We start from the raw sequence: 12,809 nt of genomic DNA on the forward strand, positions 1-12,809 counted from the left end.
GATTCAGATACTGACAAGATTGGATTAAGGGAAATTAATAAGTACCTCAGTTACAGGTAAGGTGGTAATATTATTTTAAGTTTATTTTTTCTGGCTCTGCACTCAAGGATCACTCATGGTGGGCCAGGGATACTGGATGCTGGGTATCAAACTCAGGTTGGTTTCATCAAACCCAAGTGCCCTATCTGTTGAATTATCACTCTGGCCCCAAAGACCTCTTAAAACGTTTTTACTTCTTCTACCTCTCCCCTCATTCTTCTGCTACAGCAATACAGGTTGGAGTTGTCAAAAGAACCTTTGTACTTGCTGATCCTTGTCTAGAACACCCTCCCCCCAATATCTGCAGAGCACCATAGCTAACTTCATCTTTCATTTGTCATTTTCAGAGTTTATCTTCCATTCTAACACCACAAACTTCTTGATTACAATATCTAGACCTCTCCCCTATTTTTTCTCTACACCACCACCTCATACACTTCTGTAACTTTATTTGCTTCTGCTTTACTGCTATAATTTTTTGTTTGTTTGTTTTTGGGTCACACCCTGTTATGCTCAGGGGTTACTCCTGGCTCTGCACTCATAAATCTCTCCTGGCAGGCACAGGGACCACATGGGATGCCAGGATTCGAACCACTGACTATCCTGGGTCAAGGCAAATTTGCAAGGTAAATTATAGGAGTAGGAGGCTGGAGAGATAGCTCAGCCCTACCGCTATCTCTTTGGCCTCCTACTTCTATAATTTTAAGTTGTTCAGCAGAATCTTTTGTACAAGTTGACACTCCAGATGACTGTTGAATAGAATTTTAGGGAGTGCAGTTATTTTCCTTCCAGCCCTCTGAGTTCTTGGATCAGACTCCTGTAATGACAGATTAACAAAACGAAATATCCTTACATAATTAACACACACTTCTGGCTGGAGAGATAGTACAGGGGTTTATAGTTGGTTGTCTTGCACACTGCCTACCCCAGTTCCATTCTTGTCTATTCATATAGTACCAGGTACCGGTACTAGGTACCGGAAGTGATTGGTCTGCAGTAAGCTAGGAGTATAGCTAAATGTATTGACACCCTCTTCTCTCCCCACCAAAACAAAATCAAAGACAACCTCAAAACATGCACCTTGGATTAACATGGGCGGTTCCCAGGGAAATGGCTTAGAATGACAATTTAAACAGCAAACTGGACCAAAAAATAGTGTGTAGGGAGACTAATTATGAGAGATGACCAGGAAGAGTGGTAAGCGAGTTTGAGATTTGTAATGCAGATTCATTCTGGTGTGTTCTTGAAGAATCAAATTCTTATCCTTTTCAGGTATAGAGGGACTCATTCTTTTATGAATTTTATGAAATTTACGAAATTTCTTTTACGAATGCAAATTTCCCTCAAATGTTCATTTTGTTTTCACTTAGAATATTCCTTATGCCAAAAAAAATTGAGGTTGATATCATTTAGGAAGAATTTGGGGAAGAAATAATGAACCAATAAATATTAGCATTTAGGGGTTTTGGGGGGCAAACTCCTAAGTAGTGCTCAGGAGGCCCAGGGCCCCACCAGGAATTCTCTGCCAATGTGGGGGATGACCTGGGTGATGTTGGTACCTCTAAGGCTACTCTGGCTGCTGCGCTGTGGACCGTATATTGCTGTGATAGAACCGCTGTCTCTATGAAGCTCACACAAAGAGTGGTGAATGCTGTTAGGGAAATAACTACACTAACAACTAGCATGACAATGTTAATGCACGAGAGAACTAGAATGCCAATCTGGAATACAGGCAGGGTCGGGGAGAAGAGATGGGGCGTTGGCGATGGGAATGTTGCACTGGTGAAGGGGGTGGGTGGGTGTTCTGTTTATGACTGAGACCCAACTACAATCATGTAATTACGGTGCTTAAAGATTTTATTATTATTATTATTATTAATAATAAAAAGAACAGCTGTCTCTCTCTACCCAAATTGCCAAAGTGTGCAAGTTCAGTAACGCTGGGACCCAACCCAAGCCTGAGTCCTAGAGTGGCCTCTGATTCTTTCTTTCCCTTCCCCGTTGGCGGCTGCACTTTGTGCTTGATAGCAAGCAGCTGCTACTCCCAACATTCCTGAAAAGCGACTCAACAAGGCCTGAAATCCATTTGTGACAGGGCCAGTAATACTGTATGGCACTGGCACACTTGAGCCTTTCTTTCTCAGCATAAAAGCAGGCGCTGGGCTAACTTCTCCTTTGGTTCCTTTAATTTAAAAACTTCAAAAACGGGGCCGGAGAGAGAGCATGGAGGTAAGACGTTTCCCTTGCATGCAGAAGGATGGTGGTCCGAATCCCGGTATCCCATAGGGTCTCCCGAGCCTGCCAGGAGCGATTTCTGAGCATAGAGCCAGGAGGAACCCCTGAGCGCTGCAGGGTGGGACCCAAAACCCAAAAACAAACAAACAAACAAATAAATAAATAAAAACTTCAGAAACGTTGAGATCCGTGAAGAACTCAAAGATTTCCAAGAGGCCGCATTCCACAAGCAAGCTTCACCTCTCCGTGACCGGCAGCTTGGCGCCCCTAAAGAAATACCGGTATCCTAGCAGAGGCCGCAAAAACCCATCACCCGAGAGAGCCCTGGGATGACATTTCTTCCCAGACCTCCACCCACGTGACCCGGGTCCCGAAAGGAAGTGCCTCCAGCCCCGCCCCCGGCCGGAGCCCGGAAGTGACGCAGTACGCAGAGCGACGCGCTGACGTCGCGGGGGCGTGGCGTGGGCGGGCCGGGCCGACGTGTGGCGGCCGGGGGGACCTGCCTGGCGGAGCGACCTGCGCCCTGAGACTGACTGATTGACTCGGGGGAGGGAGCGCGGTCCGGACGCCCGCGGAGCCGCAGACCAGGTACGGCGCCGGCGGACGGGGCCGGGAGCGAGCGCGGCGCGGCGCGGCCGCGGCTCCGAGGGTGGTGGGGGCGGCGGGCCGTTTCGCTCGGACGGTCCCGAGCCAGCCGTGGCCAAGCGGTTTGCTCCGCGGCGTGCCTCGGGTCCTGACTTGGCCCCCGGAGCCAGGCGAGCCGGGCCCGGCGGGGAGGGCTGGGCTGGGCTGGGCCGGGCTGGGAGGAGGCGGACAGGCGGGTTCGACGGCTGCTTAGGCGCCCGCCCGCGGATCTCCGCGCCGTCACCCGCCCAGCGACGGGAAATGTCAGTGGGAGCTGCTGGGCACAGGAGGACTTCGAGGAGGTGGCAAGTTTTTCCTGACAAGTTTGCACATCATCTTCTGGGGCGCAGTTCTTTGGACCCCCAAAAATATTTTGATTTTCATCTTTTTTTTAGGTTAAAATTCATGCCCCTCTTTTTTAGTACATTTAGTTGCATTGCTTTTTAAAAAAGCATATTTAACAGCATTTAAAAAGCTTCTTGGAGAAGTGCAAGATGTGATTGCACTTGGAGCTAGCTCGTCTCAATGACAGCTGCATGCCAGCTGGTGGAAGAATTTCTGGATTGATTTATTATTATTATTATTATTGTTTGTTTGTTTGTTTTCGTCTTGGAGGCGACACTCCAAGGTGCCCTGTTGCTCGCTGCTCCCAGCTCCGTGCTCCCTAAGTTATTGCAGGACGGGAGTTAGTTGCTCCGGGATCAGGTGTCAAGATGAAACTCGGGGTTCTAGCGTGCAAAATTGGCACGCGTGGGGTCGGAGAGATAGCATGGAGGTAAAGCGTTTGCTTTGCATGCAGAAGGATGGTGGTTCGAATCCTGGCATTCCTTATGGTCCCCCCGAGCCTGCCAGGAGCGATTTCTGAGCTTAGAGCCAGGAGGAATCCCAGAGTGTTGCCAGGTGTGACCCAAAAATTAAAATAAGTAAATAAAAAAAAAAACCTGGTATGTCAGCCCTTGGAGCGTGCACTCCAGTTTCTGGGCCTGATGTGGAAAGTTAAGGAGGATTCAGGCTTTAAATTTTTTACTGAGCGTGCAGAAAACCTAGATCATGTTTCTGCCCGCTCGAAGTTAGCCCGTTTCTGAGAGTCAGGTAGGTGCTTTTGTAGTATGGGCACAGAGGAGGGCCCACTGGCCGTTCTAGAGAATAAGGAGAGAGGAAGAGGTACCAGGCAATCTTCTGTGGAAGTATTGAAGATTGATTAACTTTGGAATAGGTGAGAAAGAGAAGGGCTGCAGTTAAAGAAGAGCCAGTAACTAACTCCCAGAAGCTGGGTATTGAAAAATAAGAAAGTATAGGACATGTGATAGCAGATGCATTTGCCCAATGGTAGAACTAGGGAAGAATTTCAAGCAGGGTCACTTGTGGTTGAAAAGTTTTTATGTTTTTATTTATTTATTCTGGGCCACACCTGGCGGTGCTCGGAGATTCTCCCTGGCTCTGCAGTCAGGAATGACTTCTGGCGGTGTTCAGGGATGTTGGGGATTGAACCTGTACTGCTGTACTGCTCCGGCCCTGAAAAGTTACTTAAAAGTTACTTTTTATTTTAAATCTTTGGTTTTTTTTTTTTGTTTGTTTGTTTTTTTTTTTTTTTGGGTCACACCCGGCGGTGCTCAGGGGTTACTCCTGGCTGTCTGAAATAGCTCCTGGCAGGCACGGGGGACCACATGGGACACCGGGATTCGAACCAACCACCTTTAGTGGTTGCTTGCAAGGCAAACGCCGCTGTGCTATCTCTCCGGGCCCTTATTTTAAATCTTACATGCATGTTGCTCCATGGCTAAGAGGGCTGAACCCAAGAGAATAATCACATATATTTTGTATTTCTGAGCTTTTCTGCTCATTTAGTGGTATACTCATTTCCAAATGGCTTCTTTGTGTAAGCGTTTCTGGCTAATTTGTGAGCTCCACAGGAGTTCTGCAAGGAAGAATTTGAGCTGAAAATATAGCATACAAGGAATTTTGGAGCAAGTGACCACATTTGCATAAATAATGTCAAAGTATAATTGTTCTATTTCATTACTAGTATTTTGGGGGGGGGGAGGATGATCACAACCTATTGTACTCAGCGGACCATTTTATTGCCTGATAATTTGAACAAGGGTCCATGTAGAATGGAGGCCAACTGCCTTAACTCCAGTACTGTCTCTCCGGCCCAATTGCTAATCTCTTGTATCTTGTTCATTATTTAAACTATCATAAGTATGTCTATGTAGGAAAAACATTATAGATAGGGTTTAGTACTATTGGTGATTTTGGACATTCAGTGGGTTTGCTGTGAATGAAGGGATTAAAGGTAAATTAAAGAGGTAAATCTTGCCTTATTTACTTGCATCAATCTTCGATTAAAGACATAGAATTTTGGTTTTCCAGAGTAAATTTAAATTATAGTACATGGGATTTTATTGATTGCATTGTAAATGTCTCTATCAGATGATTCATTATTAAATTGTCAGAGATACCTATGCAATGCCAGTTCTGCTCTAAGAAATGCTCTTTATCTCTTTTTGACCCATCAAAAAAGTTGTCACATTAAAATACAGTTTCAGGTGGCTGGAGCAATAGTACAGCTAGTAAGGCGCTTGCCTTGCTTGCACCCCACCTGGTGCCATCCCTAGTACCCCATTTGGTCCCTTGAGCTCCATCTGTGATTCCTGAACACTGCTGGGTTGCTGGGTGTGGCCCTAAAACTAAAACTAAAAACCAGTTTCAGAGTTGAAGTCTTATTTTTTATATTTGAAGGCCTTGTTAAGTACTTATTTATAACATAAAGCACTATAGAAGCCTTTTATCTCTTGGCTGAAATTTATTCATATATTATGAATAATATATACACCATAAACTGTTAACCTTTATCCTATTTAATAATCATTAACTCATATTTTGTTTGGTATTTGGATAAAACTCCTTAAAATATTTTTAGAAAGGGTCATACTTCCATGGTGCCATTTTCAAGTTTCCTGGGAGAGTCCGGGTCCTCTTTTTGGTGAAGCCTGTGGTATAGGAGGTGTGCCATTTTTATTGTATAGTGCAACATTTTTTCACGTTTCTGGTAGAATGGCTCACTTATTCATTTTTTATGAGAGGAGTAAAGAATTATAATTAAAATCAGTTAGACAAATATGTAATTAAAACCCAGGACTTCTGATTAGAATACTATGCATGGATTCATACGTGGTTACAAAAGACTGATTTGCTGATTGGAAAATGAAATTGCTGAAATCCTTGAATCCAGGAATGTACCAAGAACCTTTGAGTCTCTTAAGTTTTGTGCTCTTTCACCTTAAGAATGGTTAGCAGAGCGAGAGATAGCATGGAGGTAAGGCGTTTGCCCTTTCATGCAGGAGGTCATCGGTTCGAATCCCTGCGACCCATATGGTCCCCCGTGCCTGCCAGGAGCAATTTCTGAGCCTGGAGCCAGGAATAACCACTGAGCACTGCCGGGTGTGACCCAAAAACCACAAAAAAAAAAAAAAAAAAAAAAAAAGAATGGTTAGCAATTTCCTCTGTGAAAACTAATCAAGGCAACTATATCAGAAGGAGTTGTACCCCAAAAATCTAATGAAACATCTTGGGAGGAGCTGGGCAATAGGTAAGTGCTCTAGGATCTTCAGGCCAACTGATTACCAGGTGTGGCCCTAGTGGCCTCCAAACACCTGATTGCATGGGCTGAAAGTCTGCTTTGCAGAAGTGTCCTGTTGTGTCTCATTCATCCCCAGCATAACTAGGGTCTATTATTAAAAAGCTTCATTTTTTAAAATTAAATTAAATTAATTTATTTATTTGCTTTTTGGGCCACATCTGGTGATGCTCAGGGGTTACTCCTGGCTATGCCTTCGGAAATTGCCCCTGACTTGGGTGACCATATAGGACACCTGGAGAATGAATGAACCATGGTCTGTCCTAGATTAGCACGTGCAAGACAAATGCCCTAATTCTTGCACCACTGCTCTGGCCCCTAAAAAGCTTCATTTTTAAAGCAAGTTGAGTTTTCACTTTAAATAATCAGTTTCTTTTATAGAGATTGCATTTTCTTTCTTTCTTCTTCCTTTTAGGTTCTAGGCTATACTGGGGGTGCTCAGGGGCTATTCCCTGCTTGGTAGTGCTTATAGTGACTCTTTTCTGTGTTCAAGGGGAATAATATAGTGTGGGCAAAGTGCACTCAGGCACACTAATTATCTCTCTGTTCCTAGTCAGTATTTTAAAACTAAAAATGACTTGGGAATTTTTACATAGGGATATATTTACAGTTTTATGTGTGCTCCAAAATTAGAAGTACATTTTATTTTGTAGATTCTCTGTTAGTTTCCTAATTTTAGACATAACATTTGAAAAAAAAAATTCCCTTTTGAAGCACATAAAATATGAACTTTTTTGGGGGGCCACATCCAGTGATGCTCTGGCTATGCAATCAGAAATCTCCTGGCTTGGGGGGGGGAACCATATGGGACACTGGGGGGAATCGAACCGCTGTCCGTCCTAGGCTAGTGCTGGCAAGTCATACACCTTACCGCTCCACGCCACTACTTCGGCCTCAAAAGATAAACATTTGGTGGACGAAAACAACTTAATTTGCTAGCTTTTTTGTTTGTTTGTTTTTGTTTTATGGTTCACACCCGGCAGCGCTCAGGGGTTATTCCTGGCTCCAGGCTCAGAAATTGCCCCCAGCAGGCTCAAGGAACTATATGGGGTGCCAGGATTCGAACCACCCTCCTTCTGCATGCAAGACAAACACCTTACTACTGTGCTATCTCTCCGGCCCCTTGATAGCAATTTTTAAGAAGAGCATATTGTTTACTTATATCACATCTTGTTCTAGAAAAGATACTTAAAGATTGTAAAGATTCCTACACCATACTACTATTGATAACATGCAAATTCAGAAGTGATGAATTTAGGACTACATTTAGGAGACATTTTAAGATGGAAACAGGAATGAGACCTGAACACAAAGTACTTGGAATGAAGTTGTAGATATTTGTATCTACTTTTTACATTTTTGTTTGTTTGTTTGTTTTGGTTTTTGGGTCACACCCAGCAGTGCTCAGGGGTTACTCCTGGCTCCATGCTCAGAAATCGCTCCTGGCAGGCTCAGGGGACCGTATGGATTGCCGGGATTTGAACCAATGACCTGCATTAAAGGCAAACGCTTTACCTCCATGCTGTCTCTTTAGCCCCTACTTTTTATATTTGTATCTACTTTTTTCCTCCCTCTTTTTCTCTCCTTCCATCCTTCTTCATGCAGAGGGGAGTCTGCTCACTACCTTGGGACTCAAACCAGTGACCAATAACTTGCAAGGCAGGTGCTCCAAGCTGCTGCACTATTCTGGGTTCTTCATTGGATTGAACTGGTGGTGTACTCCAGCCTTTTGAACCTTCTCCCCAGCCCCTGATTATGCATTTTACTTGCTCCGAGAGGAGTATAATCAGTTAGATAGTTTAGTGACCATAATTAAAGATCAGTTTCTCCTTTGGGCTTCCAAAAACTGCATTTCAGAGGATTTATTTTTGTTTTGATTTTTAGTATAAATTTTTGTTTGTTTGTTTTGGTGTCACACCCAGCAGTGCTCAGGGGTTACTCCTGGCTCTACGCTCAGAAATCACTCCTGGCAGGTTCGGGGACCATATGAGATGCTGGGATTCGAACCACCAACCTTCTTCATGCAAGGCAAACGCCTTACTGCCATGCCATGTCTCTGACCCCATTTTTAGTATAAATTCTTTACTACCTCATTATGTAGGTTGATCAACATGCAATTCAGTAAAAGTAGGTTTGGTGCCAGTGAAACAGTGTGACCTAACTTACTTAGGTCTCTAGTCTGATTTAATTTAAGGACTGTGGGAGATTATCTACATAATTAGGATTGCACATTCTTCAGGTTACCTTCCATAAATATTTTCTCACCGGAACTTTAGTCCCATTGTGGTTTAAATATGTGCTTCCTGATAATGTTCCTCCAGTACATCTACGTTGTTTTGGTTGAATTGCAGTGCCATAGCATTTTAATACTCTTTTATCTTTGAGTGGGGATTGTTTCCAGAATAAGTCAGGGATGTTTCAGCATAGAGATAGTTGACACTGAAAAGCTCAGGCATATAATTTACTTTTTCCTTTTGTTTATATCACTTCCTTGCACCCCCCCCCTTCTTGGTGGTGTTGTGATGATTGTGAGATAGCACACATTCACATTTTTAGCTGTGGTACTCCATGGGGTTGGCATTGTGCTCGTACTTTCAGACATTTAGTAGCGCTCAGAAAGGTTTGCATTTCTCAATTGGGATGCTTGCTCATGTATCTGCTGGGTGTTCTGTTCATAGTTGAGGCACTAAAGTTATGGTTATGGTATTCACTGTGATACATCTGATTGCTTCCTGGCTATGGTGCTTGTGAAGCTGCTCACTGGGAATTGCATACCTTTCTGTGATGCTTACACACACCTGACTGAAATTTGGCTAGAAATTGCATGTGGTACTGGGGATTGCACACAGCAGAGCTGCCACACTCAAACAAGAGAGCTTCCAGGGTTGAGCTTGGTATTTGAGGGGCACTGGGGATTTTAACTTCAGGATAGGTAACTCTTTTTTTGTTTGTTTGTTTTTGGGCCACACCTGGTGACTCAGGGGTTACTCCTGGCTATGCGCTCAGAAATCGCTCCTGGCTTGGTGGGGGGGGCATATGGGATGGGGGAACTGAAGCGTGGTCCTAAGCTGGCACTTGCAAAGCAGACGCCTTAGCTCTAGTGCCACCACGCCAGCCCCCAGGATTGGTAACTCTTGAGTCACTGCACTGTTTCTCCAGTTCCCATGTAATTTACTTCTGTTTGTTGTTTTTTTTGCCCCACCCAGCGGCAGTGCTCAGGGGTTATTCTTGGCTCTGCACCCAGAATTCGATCCTGGCATGCTCTAGGGGCCATGTGGGATGCTGGGGCTTGAGCCAGGGTCTGTCCCAGGTCGGCCATGAGCAAGGCAAATGCCCTACCGCTGTGCTATGACTTTGGCCCCCTTGTAATTTACTTTTAAGAAGGAACAGAACCACTCTTTTTCTTTTAGAACCACTCTTTTTAAGTGAAATATTCAGTAAATTAATAGATCTGTATTTTGTTCAAATTGAAGAATTGTGTTTTTCTTCAGTAAAGCAAAATAAAATTTAAAATTAATTTATTTGGGGGTTTCAGGAACACTGCAGTGCTGTTCTCAGTAATTTCTGTTCTCAGTAATAACTCCTGATGGTGCTTGGGAGATTGTATGTGCAGTGGAGTTGGCTCTATGCAATATGCACCTTAATCCCCTGTGCTCCCTAGCATTTTAGTTGTATTTGGGGGAGTCACACCAGTGGCACTCAAGGTTACTCCTGGCTCTGTGCTCAGAAATTGTTTCTGGTAGTCATGGGGGGACCATTTGGGGTGCCGGGATTCGAACCACTGTTTGTCCTGGTTTGGCCGCGTGCAAGGCAAACGTCTTACCGCTGTGCTATCTCTCTGGCCCTAGTTGTATTTTTTTTAAGTCAGGTTTATTTATTTATTTATTTGGCCACACCTGGTGGTATTTGGGGGAATATGTTATGCTAAGCATCATGATCTATTTTGCAAAACACGCACTTTGAATTATCTCCAGAGCCCTAAAGTGAAACTTTAGCTGGTGATCTCACTGCTGTGATTTGAAATGTACTTAGTTTTAATTTTTGTAGTGACATTGTTCAGTTTATTGGTTACAAAACGTTGTTCAGTTTTTTTCATGAGACTATTTAAGGTAAGTCTAGGAAATTTTATTTTTGGAGTATTACAGATTCCATTTGTATTTTAATTGATTCCAGAATTCCATTATGTTGTGACCTAGCTTATAAAACTAGAGAATAGAAAACATCTCGTTTATCCTTAATCAGTAAACAATGGGTGGAACTGTTCCTGCCTAATTGCATTTCCACAGAAATTTTGCATTGTAAAATAAGTTTCTGAGTTGGCCTAGTGACCAGTTTTAATAGGATAGTAAAAGAAAAATGCAAATGAAAACATAATTATAAGTTGAAATTCTTTTTATGTTCTTAGATTTTGACAGAAAAACTGATTAGAATATTGAATTTTAGCCTAACCAGTCCAGTTTCAGCATAAATAATGGTTATGATGGCAAGTCTGTCATTTGGGTAGATGTAATGCAGATTGCAGTTTCATTCTAAAAGGAATGCTTTAGCAGTACTTGAAACAGAAAATTTTTCACCTCCTTTTGACAGAGTGTTATAATGCTCACACACTTGTTTATTTATTTTTGGTTTTGGGGCCACACCTGATGGTGCTCAGGGGAGAACTTGGGATCATCTGAAGTACCATTGATTACCTTGGGACTCACCAGGGCTAAAACCAGCATTGCAAGGGCAAAGGGCAATGGGGTGTGGGGATTGAACTCGGAATCTCACTTGTGATAGGCATCTGCTCTACCACTTTTGCTATCTCCCTGTTTTGAATTTTAGTGCCTTTATCAGAACTAGTACTTATTTTTGAAGGTGAGCAGTTGTATAGCAGAACTCCTGTGCATCGTTGTGTGTGACCCCAGTATGAAACAAATAAACAAAACTACTTTTGGACTAGAGTGATAGCGCATCGGTAGGGTGTTTGCCTTGCACGTGGCTGATCCAGGATGGACCTTGCTTGGTTCTATCCCTGGCGTTCCAAATGGTCCTCTTTCAAGCTGGGAGTGATTTCTGAACACATAGCCAGGAATAATCCCTGAGCGTCACAGGATGTGGCCCCCAAACAAAAACTACTCAGATTAGTAAAACACTTTATTATACCAGAATATCTTCTGCTCTTTATTAATGTATGTTTTTGCTATCTAAAGTTTCCTACCCTTTTTTTTTTGGTTTTGGGGCCACTCCTGGTGACACTCAGGGGTTAGTCCTGGCTGTGCACTCAGAAATCACTCTTGGCTTGGGGTATCATATGGGACACCGGGGATGTGATAGCGCAGTGGTAGAGGGTTTGCTTGCCTTGCCTTGTGGCTGATCTGGCCCCATTACCTACCTTTTAATTTTGTTTTTAAAAGTATAATTTTTTTTTTGGTTTTTGGGCCACACCGGAGTTGCTCAGGCCTTACTCCTGGCTGTCTGCTCAGAAATAGCTCCTGGCAGGCACAGGGGACCATATGGGACACCGGGATTCGAACCAACCACCTTAGGTCCTGGATCGGCTGCTTGCAAGGCAAACGCAGCTGTGCTATCTCTCCTGGCCCCATAAAAGTATAAATATTTTATATAAACATTTCAGAACTGATCATAAGATGTATGCTTTGTAATATTGCAAAGGACAATACAATATTGTGTATTTATGCTCTAGGAGATTATGGTGTTCCACCCATCTTTCATTGACCATAGACATTTTTTTTTTTTTTTTGTGGTTTTTGGGTCACACCCGGCAGTGCTCAGGGGTTATTCCTGGCTCCATGCTCAGAAATTGCTCCTGGCAGGCACGGGAGACCATATGGGACGCCGGGATTCGAACCGATGACCTTCTGCATGAAAGGCAAACGCCTTACCTCCATGCTATCTCTCCGGCCCCGTCCATAGACATTTTATTATAATTGTTTTGGCAGTGCCAGTAATTGAATCCAGGACCTCACACATGTATGGCAGATATCCTACTACTGAGCCACTTTTCTGGCTCTGGTCATAGGCTTTTAAAACAGAATTAATTATAATTAGTGTTGGTAGTGACTTTTGACCATTGTAATAATATGCTCCTTAACTACCATTGATAGTTGATTTAAAACCAGTTGGCTCCCACTAGGATTTTTTTGGTGGATTAGCATTCCTTTGCTTTAATCACAAACTAATCATTTTGTCTTCAAGTCTACTTTGTATTTATCAGTTATAGCTTTGCTGGCTTTTTGGGGGGTAATTTTTAATGTTTTGTCTCTTCCCA

General features: G+C 43.4%; 1 protein-coding gene across 1 annotated transcript in view; it reads left to right on the top strand.

Annotated features, from left to right (window-relative positions):
- The first annotated feature begins 2,767 nt into the window (after positions 1-2,767).
- Positions 2,768-12,809, top strand: part of RABGEF1 (RAB guanine nucleotide exchange factor 1) — a 60,386-nt gene continuing 50,344 nt past the window's right edge. The window contains exon 1 of the mRNA XM_049789521.1: positions 2,768-2,862. The gene's annotated coding sequence lies outside the window, so the exon portion shown is untranslated. The remainder of the gene's footprint in view (positions 2,863-12,809) is intronic.

The sequence above is a fragment of the Suncus etruscus genome, chromosome 15, assembly GCF_024139225.1.
Source record: "Suncus etruscus isolate mSunEtr1 chromosome 15, mSunEtr1.pri.cur, whole genome shotgun sequence".
NCBI lineage: Eukaryota > Metazoa > Chordata > Mammalia > Eulipotyphla > Soricidae > Suncus > Suncus etruscus.